The 14,442-nt window shown below is 37.1% G+C and overlaps 1 protein-coding gene across 2 annotated transcripts in view; it reads right to left on the bottom strand.

The window, feature by feature from the left end:
- Positions 1–13,902, bottom strand: part of LOC133418300 (synaptosomal-associated protein 25-A-like) — a 72,128-nt gene extending 58,226 nt beyond the window's left edge. For both annotated transcript variants that reach the window (XM_061706874.1, XM_061706864.1), the window contains exon 1: positions 13,755–13,902. The gene's annotated coding sequence lies outside the window, so the exon portion shown is untranslated. The remainder of the gene's footprint in view (positions 1–13,754) is intronic.
- Between the last annotated feature and the right edge of the window lie 540 nt (positions 13,903–14,442).

Raw genomic sequence — 14,442 nt, 5'->3', positions numbered from 1 at the left:
AGTACAGGCCCCAGGTCAGCATCCAAACAGATTAAACAGATTTAACTACCACACACACCATGATCTACAAATATTTATGCTTCGGTACGAACTAACTCAAAGGGCAGATCTTTGTTGGAGATCTGCAGCGCGATGAGCTCGAGCTTCAGCTATTGTTTCATCCATTGTTTTAACTGTTTCTTGGCTTTCAGCATAACTGAAAAAAAGATTAGAATCACAAATTCTATAAATAGAAAAAGCACAATATCTGCTAAGCCGTACTTCCCTTCATGGTGGATTGAGGGCAGAAGACACAATGTGACTGAATTACAGCTTTAGGTGCAGCTATCTTGAGCTATTACAGTAACATCAGACTTTAACGTCTCCTGAAGAGAAAACGTGTTCGTATCATTCACTCATTACAGATTCAGGCCACTTCTCCTGCTGTCTGCTTGTGCATAGCTATTTTGAATCATTAGTATGGATATGAACACATTAACAATCATCAGGGAGCCTCATTTGACATTCTTAATAGATTTTTACATTATTTAACAAACACAACCTGCTGAACCTGCAGTGCAACCCTCTGACCAGCTCACAGTTCCTAACAGATAATTACTGTTACTACGTATTATTATACGCTGTCCCATATAATACTGGCCTTTAGGAATGGGTGATATTTTACCGTTCACGATAAACCGTCAAAAAAATTCCCCACGATAAGAATTTGTATCTCACGATAAAAACGATAAATTCCTGTTGATGATGTTTTTGTGTAAAGCTGATTTATGGAAGGAAGGAAGGAAGGAAGGAAGGAAGGAAGGAAGGAAGGAAGGAAGGAAGGAAGGAAGGAAGGAAGGAAGGAAGGAAGGAAGGAAGGAAGGAAGGAAGGAAGGAAGGAAGGAAGGAAGGAAGGAAGGGAGAAAAGAAGGAAGGAAGGGAGAAAAGAAGAAGGGAAGAAGGAGGAAGGAAGGAAGATAGATAGATAAATTCCCGTTGATGAGGTTTTTGTGTAACAAACATGGCGGATCTGAGAGTGAGATAGATTTATATTTACAAAGATGGAGTTGAATTGGTATTTTTTTATCGTCATTTTTATCGTTATCGGGATAAATGCCAGAAATTATCGTGATACATTTTTTAGTCCGTACCACCCAGCCCTACTGGCCATACATTTGAGCCTCTCTTTTCTCTGTTTTTCATCCTCTGTTTCCTATCTCCCTCCTCTTTTATCCCTCTACCTGGCCGGTCTGCAGCTGGAGCTGTTAATCCTTTATATTTTGATGAGAGTCTTTATTAGATTTCCGAGGAATATGTTCATTTTTAGGTCCCTTCCTGCTGAATTAATGCCGTGACCTTACTTGGATGAGGTTACTTGGATCATTGCTCACCGCCGACTATAAAAGGACTGTGAGACTCGACATCGGGGCTTTTTCACACCAGGAATCTGTCTAGGCATTATTCTCTCAGTCACATTACCCATATTGTAACTGCGTGTAACTCTTTTTTCCTCCTGTGGACTTCTGGGAGTTTTGTACTGTATATATTAATGTATTTTTTGTGAGGAGTTTAATGGTACATCATCTCTGTATTTTGGGCCGTGGCTCTCTCTGAAATCTTGTGCCTCCTTGTTTTAATATACTGTATCTTAATAATCATCATCTAAATATTTTTCAAAAAAAAAAAAAAAAAAAAGGAAATTGAAGGGCCAAAAGGTTTCCTAATAGTCACTGAAATAAGCCCCCTCCCCAGCCAAACTATGTATGTGACCGTGTTATGAATCATGATAACAAAAGATCATATTTTTCTCCTTCAGCTATGGTACAAATATTTCAGTGAGATAATGCAGACTAGGGCTGGGGATCGATTCAAATGTCAAGAATCGATTCGATTCCGATTCTTAAGATTCAGAATCGATTATCAAGGTTTGATCCGATTTGATTCCGATATTGATTTGGGTTAGTGTTTTTAAAACATTTTTTTGAGCTGTTGCATGAATGATATGACTGTAGTTCTGCAACATATTAATACTAGTATTATATTGAGATTCAACAGCAAGTATTGCAGCTAATGATGCTGTAAGGACCAATCAGCTCCCAGAATGCTGATAGAACTGAAACAGAAACATCGTGGGGCAGAATTACCAAACAGATCCAGGAGGAAACAGAGACGGAGGAAATCAGTTTTAGTTTTTCCCACATTCCGTTTTTATTTGTTCCATTTTGGTTTTTAATTTTTGAGCATTTGGTTTTCATAATTTTTTGCAAATGTAACCCCAAGACAGTATATAAAGTAATGAAATATAGACAATTTATGCAATTATAACCTAACACTTTAATGTTTTCATACCTTTAAACATATTTAAAGGCAGAAACATGGCACCAGTTATTCTCGTGTCCAACAAAACATTCCTTTTTTGGGGATAAACAAAAAAATAACCAAAAGTTGTAATGTAATGATGAAAAAAACAATACATAAATAAATTTAAAAAAAATCGATCTTTAGACATATCGAATCGATTTAGAATTGGGAAATCGATTTTTTTCAATACAGGCCTAATGCTTACTGTGTTTTATGGCCACATCATCACTGAAGTTTCACTATACGAGCCCTAACTTGAACTACTGACTTCTTCCCGATACTTACGAAACCTAAATAAACAGCCTTTAACAGTTACTATGAACAGATAATTCAAAGAAAGTCTCACTGGACACCGTTTACACGTTTACATGTTCTCTTCAGCAATCCAACTCCTGCTGCTATTTGTCTTAGCTTTTCTCTCTAACTCTCTCTCTCTGACACTTATCTTGGCATCAGAGAGGCTTCTGTTGAGATGGAGAGGATGATACAGTTACACACACACACACACACACACACACACACACACACACACACACACACACACACACACACACACACACACACACACACACACACACACACACACACACACACACACACACACACCTCTTAAATTCACTAATGGTGTGTGTAGTTGCTTCATCGCAGCCTGTTAGGACGAACACAATCGATTCCATCTGTAGACTCAGTTGGTGGCAGCTACATCATCATTACATCATCTTTTCTCAGACAATCATCAGGTATTTCCACAAAACAGAGATGTATCAGGATTTTCGAGGCGCAAAAGTTTGACAGTTTATTGAAACATGGAGTAAAACCTTACGCAGAAACCTGACAAAAATGCACTCGTTCAATATGCATTTATTTCAATAGCAAGCAGACTATAATATTTCTGTTTATGGCTCATTTTCAGTCACTCAAACTCAGCAGTGAGTGCACATTAACTGCAGACCCATAAGCTGAAATACATATCAAGTTGCGACCTGGACAGAGCGAAGGACGACGCCCGAAGGCAAAGCAATTCAGACCGTTCTCCCGCCACTTTCTGCCTGACTGCTAATATATTGTACCATGCATTTGTCCACGTCCAGACACACACACAAAGGCATTGACCTAAGAGTTATCTAGCTTACTTTACCCATATAAGGGCCAGATTTACTAAAATAGGATGTTGCAATCCATAAAAAGTGCAGACAGAAGCCCTTGAGGTGATTTCTGACATTGTTCTGCTCTAACAAGAGCAGCAAGCATGACAGCGACCCTGCTCCTCTATAAGTTATGGACATGGTTTAGCTGTGCTGCTCAGGTCTGTTCAGCTAAGATATTTCCCATAAGGCTCTTAAATTTTCAACGTTAACATCATTAATGACTGAGCTGAATACTGAACGTTTCAGGGATTTCAAGGAAAGTTCAGATTGTTTTCAGGATTCAGGACCATGGACAGTGACAGGGAGATAAACAGCTATGAAGTCACTTAAAACTAATCTGTGGTCGTTAGATCGTAAGGAAAACCTATCAAAAGACCAGGCTTTATTGCAACTTATCGATAAAATCTCTACTGCTCTGGACAAAAATATGTTTACCATAGGAATTTTCTTGGATCTCTCTAAAGCGTTTGATACCGTTGATCATGGTATTCTCTTGTCAAAACTCCATAGATATGGTCTCCAAGATGTGGTGATCACTTGGTTTATCTTTGCAACAGAGAACAATATGTTTGTATTAATGGTCATGAATCTAAGAAAGAAAAATTACGTTATGGTGTGCCTCAAGGGTCAATTCTTGGGCCCCTTCTGTTTCTAATTTTTATTAATGATTTTGCTGTAATGTCTGAGTCCTCTCTGCCCATTTTATTTTAGGACGACACCAACTTTGTCATGTCGCATTCTAATTTTGAATGTCTATTAAGAAATGCCAATACCATGTTGGAATACGCCTCAAGATGGTTTCTGACGAACAAGCTTTCCTTGAATATAAATAAATCAAATTATATTCTTTTTAGAAAAAAAAACACATTTTTTCCTGAGCAGGATTTAAAGCTCCAAATTAATAATATTGAAACCCAACAAGTTTCATGTGTCAAATTTCTTGGTGTTCTAGTGGATGAAAGATTGACCTGGGGAAAACATATTGAGTATGTATGCAAAAAAATTATGAAGTCCTATGGTATTATTAGAAGAGTTTCTTTCTTTGTTAATCAGTCATGTCTCATGATATTATATTATTATCCATACTTGACATATTGCAACATTGTTTGGGGCGCTTCTTATTCTTCGTACCTTAACCAATTATTTCTAATTCAGAAAAGATTCTTGAGAATGATTTCATTTTCTTCTCATCAAGCACCTTCTGCACCCTTATTTAGCTCATTTAAATTATTATCAATTTTTTCTATTAACAAGTTTCAAACATGCCTGTTTATGTTTAAGTTCATTCATTTCAAACAAGACATTCCAGGCACTTTTCATCATTGTTTTCTGTTCATCAGATATTCACTCTTATTCAGTTAGAGGTGGAAGAACTTTCATTTACCTCTTTGTCTTTTACCTCCAGTCACAAATCCTTTATCAAATTCCATGGCCCTCAACTCTGGAACTGTTTAGATAGATCTCTAAAGTTAGCGTCATCTTTAAAAATGTTTAGGACCAGCTTGGTGGGGAATCTTTTATATAGACAAAATTAACAGGATATTCTTACTGAAATGAAATTGCCATTTCTTGGATATTTTTGTTTGTGTGTTTATTGTATTTTTCTTTGTTTCTTTTACCTTTTCTTTTTCCTTTCTATTCTTTTTCTATTGATTGATTTGTTTTGGTGATTTTGTATTGAGGGGGAGGATTTTTTATAAGCCATTCGGGCTTCTTTTCCTCTCCTGCACAAATTATTTGTCCTTGTATGATAAAAAATTACTGTTATCATTGTGCAAATAAATAAATAAAGGCCCATTCTGTCAATAGTCTACACTCAGAACCTTGAAACCATGTAAGCATTAACCTGAGGATATCATATAACATTGACTGAAAGTGAAACACCACTAATAAATACCTCATTTACCTAACTTGCTAACTTACCACTGTTAATCCCACAGTAATTTCCTCAAAACTGTACCAGGTTAGGGCTGGGCAAGAATTGAAACTTAATCTAAAACAGATATAATTTTTTTCCAAGTGCAGGATGAATGTCTGTTAAAGTCTGTTAAAGTGTTAAAGGAGCAGCTTCATAATCAAGACTCTCATCCAGGTTGAACTCAACGACTGAGTGTGAATGGAACAAGCTTGTTTCCTGCCAAAGCAACGCCTGCCGTGACAATATGGCTGCACCACGCTGAAACGCTCCCTATGGAGAGGCAGGAGGGCACACCGAGAGGAATCTGCTGTGGAAAATCACTGAAGATATCTGAGGAAACAAGAGACCACTTCCACGTCTGAACACTGAGTGTCATTGGGAAAAACACCTGCAAAATTATCCTAAAAGTCCTTATTTTTGACACATGAGAAAACACATCAGTGACGGAGCAAACAGGTGAAAAAGTCCATTCAAGATGCCAGGTTTTTGATTTTAACAGGACTAAATAAGTCCTAAAGCAAATTTTTATTTTTTTTATTTCACCTTTATTTATCCAGATAGAAAAACCCATTGAGGTCCAGACCTCTTTTCCAAGGGTGACCTGGCCAAGGAAGGAGCAGCAACACGTCCACAAATAACACAAATAACAGCAATCACGTAATAAATAGGGATAGGCGGTATGGACTAAAAAATGTATCATGATAATTTCTGGAATTTATCCCGATAACGATAAAATAAAAAAATACCAATTCAACTCCACCTTTGTAACTATAAATCTATCACCACATTCAGTCTTTGGAGCCAAAACACTGCTCTAAAAGATACTAAATACTAAACTACACCAATGGGAATTTATCTTTCTTTCTTTCTCTCTTTCTTTCAGGCTTGTTTCTTTCTTTCTTTTTCTCTTTCTTTCAGGCTCATATCCTTCCTTCCTTCCTTCCTTCCTTCCTTCCTTCCTTCCTTCCTTCCTTCCTTCCTTCCTTCCTTCCTTCCTTCCTTCCTTCCTTCCTTCCTTCCTTCCTTCCTTCCTTCCTTCCTTCCTTCCTTCCTTCCGCGTCGATTTAACGCAGAACCATAAATCAGTTTTTACACAAAAACGTCATCAACGGGAATTTATAGTTTTTACCGTGAGATACAAATTCTTACCGTGGGGAATTTTTTGGACGGTTTATCGTGAACGGTAAAATATCACCCATTCCTAGTAATAAACATTAAAATGAAAGTGCAAACTGTTAGCAAATAAAGTGCAATAGTGGTGACTTCAATAATATGTAAAAAACAACTTCAGAGATAATTTTAAATTTAAGAACACGGTCACATGTAGTTTAAAAACACAGGCACTGCCGAAAGGATTCCCGTTGTCGTTTTTTCAGAAGTGAGCGAAAGGCTTCAAATGAAACAAGTTCAGGCATTTTCATTGCAGAGAAACTAAAAGCTTTTTTTCCCGAGTTAGTCCGAGCACGAGGAACAGCAGGTGCAAAGTGTCATTCGACCTTAAAGCATAACTGCTTTTAGTTCTCTGGAGAAATAAACATAAATAAACAGGAACCGAGCCAAGAAGAGCCTTATAAGTCAGAGTCATCCAGTGTGTAAAACGTCTAACATTCAGAGAAGACAAGCCAGCTTTAGAATACAGTTCACAGTGGTGAGTGAGATGTTACAACAATAGAGACGTTAGGTTTACACTATTCAGCCATTTTTGCCTCAACTGAACAGGGGTGACGGACCAAAATGTATTATTTCCCCCTGTTTTTGTTATATAATTCATAAAAAGGACGGACAGACGGAGAGCTGTGGCTAAGAGAGGGAGCTTAACCAGAAATGTGGATGGATGGGAGGACAGGCATGAAGGGGTGCCACGGTCAGTCAAGAAAACAAAACACCCAGGTCACTTCATATTTTACCGGCTCTTGAAATTGCGATTGTGATTGTAATATGTTCTCTATATTAAAGAAACAAGTATGCTCTGCCAACTTTGTCCCAACCCATAGAGTAGAGAGATGTCCATGCAGACAAACATGACAGTGTGGGATGCACAGGAAATTTTAAGCAATCATTTGTGGCCTGTAGGGATAATCACTGCAAAGCCCCACTGTCCCATTCAGTGAGGATAAAACCCACAGGATTAATCTGTAGGCCTACAGAATACACACATGCACAATACACACACATACAGAACACACACACACACACACACACACACACACACACACACACACACACACACACACACACACCTTACATAACACACGGACCACTCTCACTCAATCTCGCTGCTTTCCATCACACAGGTTTTTGCTTTTTCCTTCACTTTCACTGAGCTTTCTGAGTCTCCTGAGACTTCAACGAGCACACACACACACACCTTTACTCTTCTCTTGTGCACATTCAAACACACACCTGTCAACACGCTGCTCTGAGCACGTTGCTAGTTTACACACACTCAGATGTACACAATGTTGACGGGAACATATATGCTCGCGTGCACTGAAATACTGTAAAGGTGCACGTACAGCAGGGATGGGCGGTATGGACAAAAAAATGTATCACAATAATTTCTGGCATTTATCCCGATAACGATAAAAATGACTATAAAAAAAAAACAATTCAACTCCACCTTTGTAACTATAAATCTATCTCACTCTCAGATCCTCCATGTTTGTTACACAAAAACCTCATCAACGGGAATTTACCTTTTTTTCTTTCTTTCTTTCTTTCTTTTTCTCTTTTTCTCTTTTTCTCTTTCTTTCTTTCTTTCTTTCTTTCTTTCTTTCTTTCTTTCTTTCTTTCTTTCTTTCTTTCTTTCTTTCTTTCTTTCTTTCTTTCTTTCTTTCTTTTTCTCTTTCTTTCTTTCTTTCTTTCTTTCTTTCTTTCTTTCTTTTCTCTCTTTCTTTCTTTCTTTCTTTCTTTCTTTCTTTCTTTCTTTCTTTCTTTCTTTCTTTTTCTCTTTTTCTCTTTCTTTCTTTCTTTCTTTCTTTCTTTCTTTCTTTCTTTCTTTCTTTCTTTCTTTCTTTCTTTCTTTTTCTCTTTTTCTCTTTCTTTCTTTCTTTCTTTTTCTCTTTCTTTCTTTCTTTCTTTCTTTCTTTCTTTCTTTCTTTCTTTCTTTCTTTCTTTCTTTCTTTCTTTCTTTTTCTCTTTCTTTCTTTCTTTCTTTCTTTTTCTCTTTCTTTCTTTCTTTCTTTCTTTCTGTCTCTTCTTCTCTTTCTTTCTTTCTTTCTCTCTCTTTTTCTCTTTCTTTCTTTCTTTCTTTCTTTCTTTCTCTTTCTTTCTTTATTTCTTTCTTTCTTTCTTTCTTTCTTCCTGTCTCTTTTTCTCTTTCTTTCTTTCTTTCTTTCTTTCTTTCTTTCTCTTTCTTTCTTTCTTTCTTTCTTTCAGGCTCATTTCCTCCCTCCCTCCCTCCCTTCCTTCCTTCCTTCCTTCCTTCCTTCCTTCCTTCCTTCCTTCCTTCCTTCCTTCCTTCCTTCCTTCCTTCCTTCCTTCCTTCCTTCCTTCCTTCCTTCCTTCCTTCCTTCCTTCCTTCCTTCCTTCCATAAATCAGTTTTACACAAAAACGTCATCAACGGGAATTTATCATTTTTACCTTGAGATACAAATTCTTACCGTGGGGAATTTTTTTGACGGTTTATCGTGAACGGTAAAATATCACCCATTCCTAGTTTACACACATTCAGTTGTACACAATGTTGACAGGAACATATATGCTTGCATGCACTGAAATACTGTAAAGGTGCACGTACAGTACATGAGACACACAGCACCATTTTAGCACATGTGGCTGAAATGCAACATCCTCATGTACAAACAAACACCAACAGCAAACAAACTGTTCATTGTGTTTTTTAAATTCTGTTTGTATACTTTCAGTGCTGAAATGTTATTAACCTTGCTGTCAAGGTAATGGAGGAGCATTTCCAGAGTGCTGCCACCACAGGAATTGGGTTACTTCACCTCTGCCATTTTATGCTGATCAATAAAAGGTATAAATATCAGGCATCCTAGAAATGACAGGCTGACGGAGCATTAGGGTCACGTTACAGGAGCGTCTGAGTGTTGGTGTGTGAAGGGAAAGACACACAAAGAGTGAAAAACAACACTGTGTTTAGCTTTCTCTTCAGCTAAAACAGGAAATGTTCAACAGCAAAGAGAACAATCTTAATCATTTACATCTTTCAAATGTCTTTCCTTCATCATAAAATGTTTCTGTTCAACCAGCATCCCTCGTCTTACTCTCGTTGGACTTTGCTTTGTTTGCTAGTGCTTTATTTACATGTGGACCAGTTACATTTTAGTAAAAAAATATCTCATTACACTTAAAACAAGACTCCTCACTGGAAAAAACAACAATTTCCACCTGTTTCAAGTAGATTTTCACTTAAAATAAGTAGAAAAATCTGCCAGTGGAACAAGATTTTTTTGCTTGTAATAAGAAGATAAATCTTGTCCCACTGGCAGATTTTTCTACTTATTTCAAGTGAAAATTTACTTGAAACAGGTGAAAATTGTCAAATAAGTTATTTTTCTGGTGTTATTTTTCTGGTGATGACTCTAAATGTTGAAATAGCAGTAAAACCACATTCATTGATGAAATGACATAAGGGATGGAAAGGAGGGATGATTTTGACCGTTTTTATTCATCCCCCCTCATCCCCCCTCAACTCCAGTACTGCTTATAGTACATGTTGAGTCAAAAGTGATCAAATTATTTAAAGCTTTTCTACCAAAATAAACCAAACGCAAAGCCTTTATACGCTGAAACTACAGTATTTTCTGGGCGGACTAGTGCTTTATTTACATGTGGACCAGTGGATTTGTAAAGAAAACTGTCAACAAAACCATCACTACAAGTTGTGCTTTAGCGCCAGACTACAAAAGACACTTTCCAGTTGCATTAAGATGCCAGACGAGACAATTTTTGCTCGAAGCTGGTTCACGTTCTGGGCTTCAAATCAAGTCGTTGGGAAATACTAAATCTAATTTTTCTAAGTTTCACACAAGCAAATCTGTACGAGCGGTTTCACGCTGCTTATGCAAAGTTACTGGCTGCTGCGGGTTTTTCAAATTATAGTGAAAAAAAGAAAATTGGAGAAGATTTTGATTCAAAGGGCGAAAGTGAAATGTAACAAACTCCACTGTTCCACTCATTTTCTCCCTCAACTTTAAAATCACATGAACTTATCCAGCACCTCTATCGGCAGAACTTACCACGCCTACAGGGCTTGTGAGATATCGTTTAAAAATGGAAAAGGAATTGTTGAAAAAAGATAAACCTTGATATTTAAAACTAATTCATTTGTGCCAGCTAATTAACCTGACTTGTGAATAAAAACCTCCCCAGTGACTAAAAGAAGATAACTCTAACCTAGGGCTGGGCGATTTTGGACAAAGATAAAATCCCGATTTTTTTCTCTGAAAACACGATTTTCGATTTCGATTTCTTTGGTAAAACTACAAAAGACAATGGAATAAATTGTTTCAAATATTTTATCTTTATTTTTAAAGAAAAATAGCAAACAAATTTCTCTATTGGGAATGAAATGCAATTGAAAGATACTGTAAATCCTCCTTGAGTTTAGTAAAGTGACAACATTTACAATTTTCTTGACCAAACAAAGACTAGACGAGCTCTGTCTGTAATGCAGCCAGCTGCAAAAAAGGAAAATCCATTTTCCGATTTTCCTTTTTTTAACATCGGCTTGATTAATAAATCCGATTTAGATTTAAAATCGATTAATCGCACAGCCCTACTCTAACCTAAAATATGAGTGACCGAAAGAAATACAATTGCTTCCACAGTATTCACACGATAGAAAAGGTGAGTGTTTTTGTGCATAATGTGTGTTCTCAACAAATGTAGCAGGGCTGGGTTGGAGGCTGGTGGTAATTTCTCACCTTTCTATGATGAAGCGACAGAGGAGGTGGCGGTGGGGGGGAGTGAGGATGGAGTTAAGCTATGCTATTAACAGAAGGATGCTTTTTTCCCACCAGGGAACTGATTATTTACCCACTCTGGTTCATGCTCATCATAACATTTTATCCCTAGAGAATTCAGTAAAGGAGAGAAACTAAAACACACCAGTGTCACTTCGGGTGTGGAGCAACAGATACAACTTCCTTCAACAACCACATAATGTTTGGTTTTAGTCAAACTTCCTTCCCTTCACGGATGCCTGGATGTTTTCTTTACTAACTGATAAAGGTTCTAATTTTCACCTGGATACAGATGGAAAAAACTCATGGGAGTTTAGACTATTCAGTGTAAATGGTAGTAAACAATAAGAAGAGATAGTAAACTAAAGGGAGGGGGTAGTCTAGTGGTTACAGAGGTGGTCTCGAGGATGGAAACCAAACATTATACCACTTTTATACCCCTGAGCAAGGCCCTTAACCCTAACTGCCTAATTGTACAGCCGCTGACGTCACTGCAGGATGTAATGGTCATGTGATTTAAGCTACAGCTGTTACTGTAACAGGAAACATACACTTTTCTGCAGTAACGTCACAGAGAACAGAGAAAGCCAAAGCAGGCGCTTGTGAAACATCTGAACATCTGAAAGCTGCATCGGTTTAACCTGAATATGAAAGGTTTTCTGCTCTTATGAACTCCAGTTAAACGGTACAAACTCACACAAAGACGAATATTAGTAAAGACTTACTGCCGAATTCAACGCGGTGGGAACAACGAATAAGAACGAGTACAACACACAAGCATCAGCTCAGCGCGAATTATTCAGACAATAATAAGAAGAAAATTAACTTCAAACTGAGTCTTTGAACATTAATCCAACAATTTGGCTTCAGAGATAAGGTAACTTTTACAGAGTAAAGCTGTTTTAATGTCTTCAAACACAGTCAGGTATGAAATCTCGAAGTCTCGCGGATGGAAACCAAACATTATACCACTTTTATACCCCTGAGCAAGGCCCTTAACCCTAATTGCCTAATTGTACACTGACAAATAAAGAGATTATTATTATAATAAATCAATCCCAGTTATGCTGTATAAAACAACTCCTTTTATATCTTCATCCAACACTTCATAAATCATTCATACATCATATATATATATATATATATATATATATATATATATATATATATATATATATATATATATATATATATATATACCTGAATCATGTACTATCATGTCTATCAATGAAAGCACACACTTAAATAAAGGTTAATAATTATTATTATTATTATTATTATTATTATTATTATTATTATTATTATTATTATTATTATTATTATTATTATTATTTAATAATTTTTTAGATTCAGTATAATTCAGAGATCTGACTTTCACCACTCTTTGATTTATTATTTCCTCATATTTCCACCATATATATATATATATATATATATATATATATATATATATATATATATATATATATATATATATATATATATATATATATATATATATATATATATATATATATATATGTCGGTCATAAGTTATGAGTGAATGCTGAGGATATTAATAAACAGGAAATCAAAGAGTGGTGAAAGTCAGATCTCTGAATTATTCAGAATCCAAATAAAAAAATAAAAAAATAACTGGCTCTTTCCACTACATCGATACTGTGGCCGTATCCGCCCCATCAAAATAATTAACCTTTATTTAAGTGTGTGTTTTCATTGATAGACGTGATAATACATGATTCAGGTGACCAACAGCTACTTCTTCCAGGTACGATCGTGGCTCCCTGTCTCACTCTTTTCTGCTCCACAAATCGACCCCGATGAAGAAGTAAAACCTGGCAGAAAAGCTGAACTTCCTCCAGGAAAATTGAGATAAAAGTGTTGAAAGTGTTTCGGAGCTGCGCGGCTCGGAGCTGTCCATGGTGCTGAAACCTCAGCGGCTCGGAGCTGTCCATGGTGCTGAAACCTCAGTGGCTCGGAGCTGTCCATGGTGCTGAAACCTCAGCGGCTCGGAGCTGTCCATGGTGCTGAAACCTCAGCGGCTCGGAGCTGTCCATGGTGCTGAAACCTCAGCACCCTGAGGTTTCAGCACCATGGACAGCTCCGCGTTAATCCTGTTACGAACCAAGCGGAAGCTCCGACTCAAACACGATGACATGGAACACAAAGTCTTATACACTTCAACTGTTCAACTTTAGGATGAGAATTTCCATAAAAACCCTAAACAAATCAGTGTGTTTATGGAAATGAGTAAAAGAGCTGAGGACAGCGTGAGTAAACCGAGTAAAGACGATTCCTGTGGTAAACAAGCCGCAAAAACCGCCCAAGTCGGAATAATTCAAACTTTCTTTAAGGTTTTTGTATTTTTAAATAGATTAAAACTGTTGTGGGGGGAAATAGAAGTTATTTAAACCTACCTCTTGAGCGTAGTTTTCCCCCCTCGTCCGCGTTTCGCCGCTGTGTTGAATGAGTCCGTGTGGATGAAGATGTCTGTCCTGCTGCTGGGAGTGACGGGACCTGCCCATAAACCTGCCCGTTAACCCGCCCCTTACCGAGGTAAACCATGGGTAAACCTCCCCGACACACACCGGCTCACACATCCTCTTCCTCTGGAGCTTACACAAAATAAAACCCCAAGGGCACCGGCGTGGCTCCTCCAGCTTTTACACGTTTTAACCGCGGTTGAATTGGTTTGATATTGGATATTGGATATTCGACATTCAAAAACATCCATTTAACATTGTGATACATAACACTGATTTTGGTCATATTGCTTGTGATGCGTTCATGGTCATCTAGACTATATATCACAAGAGAGTAATTATTATAAAATCATATTATGGGCTGATTTAATGAGGTTTAATGAATTCAACACCCATAAAACTTGTGATACATAAAACCGATTGTTTTCATTAAACCTCATTAAATCAGCCCATAATATGATTTTTTAATAATTACTGTTTTGTGATATGTAGTCTAGATGACCATGAACACATCACAAGTGGTTTGACCAAAATCTGGTCAAACAAAAGTTTTATGGGTGTTTAATTCATAATATCCAATATCCAATATCAAACCAATTCAACCGCGGTGCGACGACAAACA

This window comes from Cololabis saira, chromosome 2 (assembly GCF_033807715.1).
Source record: "Cololabis saira isolate AMF1-May2022 chromosome 2, fColSai1.1, whole genome shotgun sequence".
NCBI lineage: Eukaryota > Metazoa > Chordata > Actinopteri > Beloniformes > Belonidae > Cololabis > Cololabis saira.
This window is presented reverse-complemented; position numbering and strand designations above follow the sequence as displayed.